Raw genomic sequence first — 12,352 nt, 5'->3', positions numbered from 1 at the left:
ACCCTCTCTGTTTAAGGCCAAGAACACTGAAATAACAGATTGTGTTCACTGCCTTTGCATCCTTCAATGATGCACCATGGCTTCTGCTCTCACCAACTCAAAATTTTGAGAAAAGATCACTTTCCTCTAAATAAGGACATTTCTCTGTCTTCATCTTACTTGACCCTTTAGTGGCATTTTACACTGTCAGTCACTGTCTTTTTAAAGTGGCCCTACTCACGGAACCATACTCCCTTGATTCTTAACCAACTTTCTGACAGCTCTCTCTCAGCCATCTTTGCAAGATCCTCTTCCTCTGCTGATCTGGAAATGTTGGTGCACCCCTGAGTTCTCTGTCTGGCTCTTTTCTATTCTCCTTCTGCTCCCTCTTCTTAGACCACTTATTCATACCAATGGATCCCACAGATTTTTGCAGGCTGATGGTTCTTAACTATACATCCCCATTCTAGAACATTCTCCCACACTTCAACTGGCCTATATATAATTTAAGGACCTCACATTTTAAAATATTCCAAATCCACTTATTATTTTCCTACGTTGAACATGCCACTAAATCCTATTGACAACACTTTCCAATAGATTCTAATCCACTCTCTCTCCTCTGCTGCCCAGTGTCCCTTACTTAGTTCAGATCATATTCCCAGGACAATTGCAGGAATCTCTATCACTAATCTTACTGCACTTCTCTGCCCCTCTCCAACTTAACCTGCCATTGTAGGTTCAGATCTACCTGAAAAGCTTGTGGAAATCCTTTCAATTGTTAAAAACTGAGACGGAAGAGACAAACTTAGATTCATCTCCATACTCCACAAGACCTCTCATAATCTGGCCTCTGCCTCATGCGTGAGCAAGTCTTCCATTATTTACCAACGGAACTACTTGATGTTCCTAGAACACACCGTATTATTTCAAGCCTTTTCATATCTATTTTCATGGATTAAAATGCCCTCTTCCACGACTGAAATGCAAAGTAAGCTCCTCTTTATCTTTTGTCGCCAAATCCCAGCAGTCTCCAGTCTCCTTCTTAGCCACACACTCAGACATATCACTGCCAGCAGAGAGTTGTGTATCCTCATATATGTCATCATCCCTGCACCTTGCACACAAGAGATAAGAGCCACCACACTAAACTATTTATGACACAGCTGCTGGACTTTGTGCTCCTTGAGGACATAATCAGCACCATAATTATCTTGTTGTACTAATGCCCAGTGCACCTGACACACAGTCCTCAATAAAGGCTTGTGGAAAAACTAAAGGAAAAATGAATAAGGACACCCAGCCATGAGAAATGAAGAACGAACTAAAGAACTGGTCTAGCCCCAAAGCGCAAAGTACTTAACCACTACTTAACTATATGTCCTAGCCAGTGGATCTCATTCACTCATTCATTCATTCGTTCGTTCATACAACAAACACTTATTCAGCACCCACGATACACAAAAGGCCATACCGCACAAGAAACAACGTGCCAGTAACAGAGTCTTAGCTTTCTCAAGTCACTGCAACCCCCGATAATACAAGAGCCTTCCTGGTCAATCCCACACATTCCCAACTGTCACTAGGAAGACACACACGAATTGGTAGAAAGATGACCCTATGCTGGTTAAGCATTATACCTAACCTTCTTTAACATATCCCTAAGCTCATTCCTTCTTCCTTAACACACTCACCTGCTTCGTTCATCATGAACTTGGAGTTCACCATTGTCCATATGAACATCTGCATTACAAATTCCATATTAAGCCAATTCTATTTCTAAACGTTACAGCCTCAACATGAAAAACATTCCCAAATAATTTGGCTTTATCCAACCCATACCTCCAAGCAATAACAAAGACAAATCAACATGAAAAAAATTTGCAGTGGTCTAAGGTGATAGATCTTTATACCACATAAACAAATACAGTGTCTATGAAAAATAAAGCTTTAACAGACCTAAAAGAAAACACAGTAGAACACTTATGTAATTGTAGAGAAAGGGGAGGCTATTTTAGCATAATTCCAAAGCAAAAGCCATACAAGATCGATAGAGGTGACTAAGCATTTAAAGCTTCTTTATATTAGGGGGAAAAAAAAGGAAATGCACACTGGAAAGTGTTTTACATCATATGAACACATTACTATCTTAAAAGTTTTAAAAGAACTATATATGATATACAGTTTAGACAAATAAAAAGAAACCTATAAATGACCATCCTAAGAGAAAAACAATTGATAAACATGAATGAAAATTTACAAGAGAAATACAAATGGTCCTCATTAAGGATAAGAAAATGTTATAATTCACCTTTCAAAGAAATGGTCAAAGAACACTCAGTTTTAATTAAGTATGGCACTTTCAAATACCGTGATCACAAGTTTCAATATGAACAATCATCCTGATCCTGCAGGAGGACTCTAGCAACGTCTATCAAAAACCAAACAAGCATGCTCTTTGACCTAGCAATTCTGCCTCAAGATATTTGTCCTGGGGAAATAATCAGTGGCCTATCCTAAGACAACTAACTATATGAGGACATCTATTACAACATTGTAACAGAGAAACTGAAAGTAAACTTAAGGCTCCAAAGAAGGGGATTATCTAAGTAAAAAACCTATTTGAAGGATAACACATGTCCTACAGTTAAAAAGTCCCACTTTAGACTTCCTTGCCAGGAATACGAAGAACAAATTACCCTCAATACACTCCCAGTACAAAATCATCTAAAACCGCTGAGTATTTGTATACATATGCGTCACATAAACACATACACCTACACCTGGCCTTCATAAATGCCTAGTCAAGCTGGCCAAAAGAGTAATGAACCTCTTGGAAAGCCAAAATGTGTTAAGAAATCAGTCAATGTGAAAGAACACTGAACCGAGTAACCAGGTACACCCCAATCCTGGGTGACTGCTAATTTTGACTTTCACTGGCAGAAAGCAAGTAAAAAGTAGGAAATCAAAAACCTCTGCAGAAACTGGGGACATCCCACTCACAACCCCTAAATCCCCTAAATTTAGGGGAAAAGATATACTGACCCTCATCACATAGGAAGCACGTAAGGAAATAGAATTGGCTCAGACTTGAATATAAGCAGGAAAGAGTCTCCCCTGTGAATTTGCATCCAGATATATGCCCTTAATACTGGGGAGGCTTGAATTCACACAATCCATGTAGACACTCAAAAGATCTCAAGCTGAACATTAAACTGAAGCGAACAGGACCCCAAAGTACCTTCAAGGCATCTAGTAGAAGCAAATGCAAGATTTTTCTGAACTGATTCACTTTGAGTTCTCGAAGAATTCCCAAAGAAAAAGTTCCTAGAAATGTGAGGTCACGTTAAAAATTAAAAAAAAGAAAATCGCAAAACACATGAGGAAGTAAGCCAACACATACAAGAATCATTAAGAATAACAAACAGAGTTGGACCTACAACATCTACAGATAATGGAATTATTTAATACATTCTATAAAATAAAAACGTTTATGGGCGGCTGGGTGGCTCAGTCAGTTAAGTGTCTGCCTCTCTTTCTGTCCCTCCCCCTTGCTTGTGTGCTCTCTCTCTAATAAGTAAAATTTTTTTAAAAAAATTTGGTATGTTCCTAAAATTTAAAAAAAGGCAGTATATTGTGCTCCAAGGTCATTTTTTAAAAAATTTTATTTATTTATTTGACAGGCAGAGATCACAAGTAGGCAAAGAGGCAGGCAGAGAGAGAAGGGGAAGCAGGCTCCCCACTGAGCAGAAAGCCCGATATGGGGCTCGATCCCAGGACCCTGAGATCACAATCTGAGCCGAAGGCAGAGGCTTAACCAAATGAGCCACCCAGGTGCCCCTCTAGGGTCATTTTTATAAGAAATGTCAGTTGACAGACACATGTATGTACTTTGAAGAGCTGGTTTTAAAAATTGTTAGTATATGCTTATTTTAAGTGGAAAAATTTGTCAATTTTTGGTTTATGCTTTTTAAATCTTTTCCAGGGATTCTGAATTATGTATGTATCATTTTTATAGCAAGTTACCTAAACTTCTAAAAACAATGCTGAACATATATATTTGAGTATATGAAAAAACATACCAAAATGTCAACAGTCAATATTTCTAGTTTATAAGAATTTGAATGATTTTTACCTATAGTTTCTAATCCATAATCACACAAGTATAGGTACAAATATAGATAAATTATATGTATAAATACAGAAGGAAACAGGTGGTATTTTAAAACATATACAGTGGCTTTACAAGAATGTTATTACTACATGACCTATAATTTTTATATTTTACAAATTCATTTTTTATTGTTAATATTGTTTACATTTTACACATTTCCTTTTGTTGTTTCAAGATTCAGAAAAAAATTAACATGTGCCTATGAATACACAAGTGAGCCAGTTGGTCTCAGAATTCTGGATAGAATTTTGTGTAAGAAAACCCCATTTTAAAATTATCAAAATTGAGAACCAACATGCAGCACATCCACACATTTACATACAATGTTTTCAGAGGGTTACACTGTTATGAGAAAGTGTTGTCTTTAAATGTTAGAATTTTAAAGCCCACAACCAAAATAGGTGCAGATCTCATGAGCCATCTGCAGAAGGATAACAGGCAGAAATAACAGAATGCTAGCAGTGGCTGTCCCTGGTGGTACAGTTTCCTTCTTACATTAAGATCAGGGGAGAGAGAGAACAAGAGGGCCAGTCAGGGTTTCTCAATGTTGACACACATCTGGCCCCCATTTTTGAGTCCTGGGAATCAGAGCAGTGCAAACAAGAGAACTAGGAAAATAAGACAGGAAATAAACCACCTATCTTAAAACACATTAAAATTTAGAATTATTGGCACTTAGAGAAGCAAAGTCAATATTGACCAGGGCCTTTCAACATAAGAAGGAAAAACCAATGTGACTAAGGAAAAAGGGCATAGCTAATAATGCATGGCAGCTGCCACTTCTCTTTAATGCCATCAAAATCCACATTAGATGCACGATTTGTGTGCTGGCATAGAGTATCTTTAACCTAAAAACCAGATTTTAATCTCTTATTTATTCAGGAATCAACATTCTAACTATAGGCAACATACTTTGATGAGACTTTAAATATGCATTATTATTAGCAAATGAGAGGAATACCTCACGTTGCCTGGTTGAGTTTACACAAAAGGTCATGACTCCTCCTTTCTACAAGCAGATCCCTAATCAAAGGACAGGAATACAAAGTCTCAGAACAAAACTTTTAATTTATTCTATCCAGTCTTCGTCTGATCTCTAAAGGACTGATTCTGCTGTGCCTTCCAAATTCGCAGCAGACCTGATGTATAAACATCGAACCATCAAAGACAGTTCAAGAGAGCACTCTGCTTCCAGAAACATTACAAGGAAAAACTAAGAGCTTCTACACCTGCAAATAATAAACTTCAAAGACAACCCCAAACTAGCCTGGCATTTATCACTAATGTGCCTAAGTGTATGTGTGTATACTCAAATCGACCAACTATAGTTTACCTAGTCTTCTTTAGCTCTGAGTTCTTACATAGTGTCCTCAAACTTCTAAGTGTGCTGTTCATAAAATTAATAGCATCTCCCAAATGGAAGGAAATGTCTAGTCCAGTTCTGCCTCTTATCCGATGCTTTAATTGTGCCTACATTCTCCAGTAGCTGCAGGAAACTTCCAATGATGGGAAGATCACTACTTTCCAAGGCCATCCATGAAATCCTCAAGCAGGTTGCTTCCTAGAAATTCTCTCTTAGATGTAGTTCAAGTCATTCTGACTGAGAAGCCCATGCACGGGACCCAGCCGCTCTTCTGTAGTTAAACTGAATCTCATCCTTCAAACACATGAAGGTGTAGCAGACAGATGAACCTAGCGGTCACGTCACCCGTTTCTTTCTGTCATTTCTCACGATGTGTTTCACACTCTCCACTCAAAGCACAGCAGTTCTCAAAGGGTGACAGCTAAAATACCTGACAGTACAGCACCCTTACTGGATGGTTCTACCTAAGCCAAGAGATGGGGAAACAAACCTGTCATTTGCACATGTGTTAATTTTCACATGTGAGGTGTACAGAGAACACACTGCAATGAAAGAAAGTCTACACATTGGTGTAACAGCCGCTTCAAACGTCCCCACTTCGGAAACTGCTACTACTATGAAACGGAGAATTATAAAAATTAAAGTTCTGAAATCTGCTGTTTCTCAAAGAAAATGTGGTCCACCAATAAAGTCTGCTTAAAAATGCAAAGTCCTGGATCCTTCCCAGGTTGCATGAATCAGAATGTCTGTGAGAGGGCCTGGGACTTTGAGTTTTATAAAATATAGTCTCTGGTGATTACGACACAATGTAACGGGTGAGCACCAGCGGCGTACCCCACGATGGCTACACTGCTGTTGCCTTACCACACACACATCTCCCCTGGCCCTCTCCCTCCAACTCCTGGCAGTCCACAAAGGCAGAAACAAAATGACCAGTACCATCTCACCTGCTTTCAGTTGATGGCTCAACTGGGATTAGAACCAAGTAATAGTAATCACTTCTTTTAGCTCCAGTCCAAGCTTGTCCCTAAAAAGGAGAACAGCCAGTCTGTGAGGTAGGAGGAGAAGGAGGAGAGGGGCTGAGTATTAGATGGGGCTAAATTTGGGCAAACAGCCTAAAGCAATTATCCACACTTGATCCTTGGAGGTAAGCAGTAAAAAGCTGAGAAACTGTTCAATGTGGAGGAAGCTGCCAGAACAGGAGAGAAGGGAGAAAATCCCAAGCAACATGAAGGGGAATTCCTGTGACTGTACAGGACACACTAGCTGGCTTCAGCCCATGGCTCTGTGAAGGTTCTGTTGTTTCACTCTTAGAACGTTGTCGAGTACTCTTGATTTCAAATGAAGCTTTATGCAATTTAGAAAGCATTTTCCCCCAGGTAAGCAAACTCAAAATCAAAGTCTGCGTTTGCTGCAACTAGAACCAAAATCCAAAGGTCCCTTTTATATGCAGGGATGAGGATCAAAGTCATTTCCTCAAATATCAAGGAGAAATCCTAACCCTGAACACAAACTGTGCCCATCACAATTCTTTCTGATGTTCTGGGTCCTCGTTTTTCAAACTACACTTCACTCTCCTGCCAAACACAGACGCAAACTGCAGACAAAGCATCCTACCACAAAACTAAATCTGAAAATGCCTGGGACCAACAATTCCACAAGAAAGGGGGTGAAAAGTCCAAACCCGAAATGGTAAGTGTAGTAATGATGATCTTTTACCATGTGGTAAAAGATGAATCCAATTAATGTTACCTTAAAAAGAATTTCAGCAGCTCCTCTCTTTTCTGTTATAACTGCCCAGGATAGGCCTCAGAAGCCAGCAGTTTGGTGGAGACATTTTCTGACCAATGTACTACTTCACCCTGTGTGGACTCTATGACCCAAGCATTAGTGGATTCCATAATCTGTCAAACATTTACAATTACAAGGGGATCAATAAAAATGGAATTGTCCTATGGTTGCTTTCTAGATTGCTCCGATTCCAAAGTAACAAAGAGAAAGAAAAAAAAATAGTGACCCTTAAAATTACATTCTGTTAAATCATAAGACTGGAAGGGACCTTAAAGATTATCTGTTAAATCCCTTGGCCATCCACTCCCTCTTCCAAACAACTCAGTCGTCAAGCAAGTCATTATCAAGGGCAATTTCAACATATTCAATAGTCTGACCTCTCTGCTTAGCTCCTCATTACTCAGAGTCGCCCGGTGACACTTCCAAATCCCCCTTCTAACTGGAACTGGACATTCATACAGCTGTTTTCACTCACATACAATATATCTGCCCTTGGATGTCAAGTTCCCAGCTTCCCACCCTGTCCAATAAAAAGGCCACGGTCTACCCCCTCAGCTTACCACATACCAGCTTGCTACCTCTCGGGCTCTTTTCTGCCCTTTCAAACCCCAATTCGGATTAAACTCCAAACTGCCTGTTCTGTTCCCGTTCACAGCCTCCAGGGGTCCCATGGAGAAAACAAGATGAAGATGTCACTGCTAACTGATGTGTTCTAATCTCAGCAGAGCCCACAACAGCGCCGTTAGTGCTGTCACTTCTCTCTGCTCTCTTCCATTTCTCGTGGTACTTCTTCTAATTCTTTAATCCTCTCAAATAAGCTCCATAACTTTCACATCCATCGTGAGAAATCAGTAAGCGTCAGGCAAGAACCCCCTTTAAGTTCTGTCCTTCCCCTCCTGCTCCCCCCTACTGCCCATCACTTGAATAATCTGGGCCATTATTTTCACATATCTTCTCTGGTTTACATACCACACACAGCCTAGACCACACCTCTCAGTGAAATCTTTTATGAACCTCCTCCCCACCCAGATTAATTGCTACCTGTTCTTTACTGCCTCTGAAACTTACACATACTTCAGATTACACGGTGACCATTTGGCTGGTGGCACCAACATGAACACCTACAGGACCAGGGATCATACACCAATGAAGTATCTAGCAAAAATAGATCTTAAATGTGCATGATGATACAGAAACCATTTGCACTAGAACCAATTATAACGATGCTCACCGCCTTACCTTTTAAAACCCTGCACCAAATAAAATGCAGAGGAAACCAAGTTCATTTAGCCAAAGGCACACAATGTCAGGGCCTTCGTTTTCCTTCCTTCTACTTCTTGAGGTGAAAAAGCTAAGGAATACGTCTGTGGGTATTTTCATAGCCTACCTGTGGTTCACAGACTGGTCCACGTTCACTCTACCCTCAGTGGGACAGACGCTTAAAGCACACAGATGCACACTTCGCCGATTACAAGGAAAGGATGCTGTGTTGAGTTGAACTCACTGTTACTCAACACTTACCAAAAATATTTTGTGAGAAGTAACATTCACAGACAAGACCTTGAAAGGTACTGCGCCCACTGTTCCACAAGGAATGTGGAAGGCCTATGCTTGGACAGAGCCACGCCAGCAAAGCGCTACCTGTCTGAATTATCTTGCCTTGACTCCCATAGAACTGCTTTTCTGAGATAAGCTTTGGCATTATGCCCTTGACCCATATTGAGCAACATTATTTTTTTTAACCCCACTGTTACACTCATTATGAAGACTGTATTTGGAGACACTGTTAATTATACTAACATAGCTAATGCTTCGAGAACCCTAGATAAAACCTTCTCTCCTCCCAGGACCAAGAAGTGTTGGGTCCTCTCTTTAGTCCTGATGCTCACAGGTTATCCGGATCATAGAGCTGATCGTGTTCTCTCTTCGTGTCAACTACTAGGAAGAAGAGTGAAATGTCAAGTTCTTTCCTAATACGTGGGTAGGACCCCTCAGGGGGACCCTCCGTCATGGTCTTTGCTTAAATTCACACTCTCTTTCTCTCTCTGCATTTCCTTCCTGTGCATATTAAACTTCTTTTTCCTCAGGAGGAAAATGTACAAAGAACCAACACAGTATTTTCAGTTAGCTCCCACCTCTACAGTTTGTCAGTATTCTAAAGACAAGGCCTCCCTTCTCACTCATTTTGTAGCTCCAGAGTCTAATAAGCAATCATTTATTGCCAAATTGAATTACATCGCGTGATTACTTCCAGTTATGGCTGAAATGGTAAACCACCTCCTTCTTAAGGAAGGTCATTTCATTTCCTCAGAAGAATAAAAGTGGCCTCTGTCCTTAATACCAATGGCATCTAGAAGGCATTATGGAGACAACCTTCAGGAAAACACAGTAAACAAGTGCAGGTATAAACACTACATAATTTTTAGTTATTTCCTATCCATTTTTAGAATACTTGTTCCATTTGTTAGTAGTTAACCAGTTCTTCTGTAGAAGCCTACTAACCAGGAATATTCCACAATCAGTTAATACAGTGAATGCAGTTAAACCCAAAATATGTTATGGCATATTAAAATCTGTATATTCAAAGGGTAAAGGATCAAGAGAAACCTCAAGAAAATGTTCTCTGTTAGAATATCTAACTGTGGGGGAGTGAAAATATTAACACAAAGGGATGAAGTATATCCACTAGTGAGGACAGATCAGTGTCATCCAGGACTGATTATTATTAAAGCTTGCAAATCCGAGTTCTGCAAATCCACATTTATACAAGTTTCGATCTTTAAATTTTTCTGAAATTCAGCTGGCAGTACTGTGAAGTGTTATCATTGTTTTGGGAAGGAATTTAATAATTTCTCCTCACTAGTCATAAAAATCATCTCTACTTTTTGAGACCTAACTAGGAATCTGCTCTAAAGAAATTATTCAAGGGGTACCTGGGTGGTGTAGTTGGTTAAGCCTCCGACTCTTGGTTTAAATGATCAGGTCTGATCTCAGGGTCTTGGGATCAAGCTCTTCATGGGGCTCCACACTCAGCATGGAGTCCACTTCTCTCCCTCCTTTCCTCTGTTCCCCTCCCGCGTGCATGCGTGATCTCGCCTTAAAAAAATAAATCTTAAAAAAAAAAAATCATCTGAAATGCAGAAAAAGCCATGCATACAAAGGTGTTCACTGAAGTGAGAGGTAGAGCTACTGCTGGAATTAAGGTCACCTCTAATTAGGATATATTATTAATACAAAGGACAGGATATTCATTGTACTCAATAAGATACTGACCCTATAAAATGTATCAAGAAATTAGAAGGAAATATCTCATATAAAGTTGACAACTGCTATCTCCAGGTGATAACTGTAACTTGTTTTTACCTTCTTTATATTGAGAAATGAGAAAATGAGAAATGAGAAAACTAAATGTCCAAAAACAGGACAATGGTCAAATGAACAACAGTTTAACAACTTAATCCAAATGAATTACTATTAGGCTATTAAAAAATATAATGATTCAGCCCATATGGCCACATCTAACAGTAAAGAGAAAATGGTCAGTAAAGGCACAAAAACAGACATATAGATCAACAGAATAAAAGAGCCCACATATGCTTATATGGTCAATGAATCTACAACAAAGGAGGCAAGAATGTAAAATGGAGAAAGTATCTTCAACAAATGGTACTGGGAAAACTGGACAGCTACATGCAAAAAATGAAATGGACCACCTTCTTATAGCATAAATAAAATAAACTCAAAATAAACACCTAAATGTGAGACCTAAAACCATAAATTTCCTAGAAAGAAACATGGGCAGTAATCTCTTCCAAATCAGTCATAGAAACATTTTTCTAGCTATGTCTCCTGAGGCAAGGAGACTTAATCAAAATAAAAAAGCTTCTGCATGGAAAATGAAACAATCAACAAAACAAAAGACAATCTACTGACTGGGAGACGATATTTACAAATGACATATCTGATAAAGGATTAGTATCCAAACTATAAAAAGAACTTCTACAACTCAAACCCCCAAAATCAAGTAATCCAATTTTAAAAGTAGGCAGAAGATATGAATAGACATTTTCCCAAAGAATAAAGATGGGAAACAGACACATGGAAAGATGCTCAACATCACTCATCATGAGGGAAATGCAAATCAAAAGTATAATGAAATATTACCTCATACCTGTTTGGATGGCTAAAATTGAGAACACAAGAAATAGTGTTGGCAAGCCTCTGGAGAAAAAGGAACCCTCATGCACTGTTGGTGGGAATGCAAATTGGTGGAAAACCGTATGAAGTTCCTCAAAAAATTAAAAACAGAACAACCCTATGATCCAGTAACTCTACTGTGCATTTCCTCAAAGAAAACAAAAACACAGATTCAAAGATAGATGCTTTCTATGTTCATTGCAGCGTAATTTACAATAGCCGCAATATGGAAGCAACCCAAATGTCCATACCTAGATGAATGAATAAAGATATGGTGTACACACAAACACCACACACACACACACACACACACACACACACACACACAGTCACTCAACCATAAAAAGAATGCAATCTTGCCATTTGTAACATGAATCGACAGTCACTCAACCATAAAAAGAATGCAATCTTGCCATTTGTAACATGAATCGATCTAGAGGGTATAATGCTAAGTGAAATAAGTCAGATGGTCACATGATTTCACTCATATGTGGAATTTAAAAAACAAGCAAACAAAAAAGAGACCAAAAACAAAACAAAAGAAAACAAAAGCCCAGACTCGTGATTATAGAGAACTGATGGTCACCAGAGGGGAGGTAGGTGGGGGGATGGGTGAAATAGGTGAATCACATTAAGAGTACACTTATTGTGGGGGCACCTGGGTGGCTCAGTGGGTTAAGCTGCTGCCTTCGGCTCAGGTCATGATCTCAGGGTCCTGGGATCGAGTCCCTCATCGGGCTCTCTGCTCAGCAGGGAGCCTGCTTCCTTCTCTCTCTCTCTGCCTGCCTCTCAGTGTACTTGTAATTTCTCTCTGTCAAATAAATAAATAAAATCTTTAAAAAAAATAG

At 39.3% G+C, this 12,352-nt stretch overlaps 1 protein-coding gene across 7 annotated transcripts in view; it reads right to left on the bottom strand.

Moving 5' to 3' along the window:
- LPAR1 (lysophosphatidic acid receptor 1) overlaps window positions 1-12,352 on the bottom strand; it is a 348,212-nt gene that overhangs the window by 100,248 nt on the left and 235,612 nt on the right. Inside the window, exon 2 of one of the 7 annotated variants that reach the window (XM_059411087.1) lies at window positions 6,464-6,543. The exons of the other annotated variants lie outside the window; for them this stretch is intronic. The gene's annotated coding sequence lies outside the window, so the exon portion shown is untranslated. The remainder of the gene's footprint in view (window positions 1-6,463; window positions 6,544-12,352) is intronic. 7 annotated transcript variants of the gene reach the window in all.

This window comes from Mustela nigripes, chromosome 9, assembly GCF_022355385.1.
Source record: "Mustela nigripes isolate SB6536 chromosome 9, MUSNIG.SB6536, whole genome shotgun sequence".
Lineage (NCBI taxonomy): Eukaryota > Metazoa > Chordata > Mammalia > Carnivora > Mustelidae > Mustela > Mustela nigripes.
This window is presented reverse-complemented; position numbering and strand designations above follow the sequence as displayed.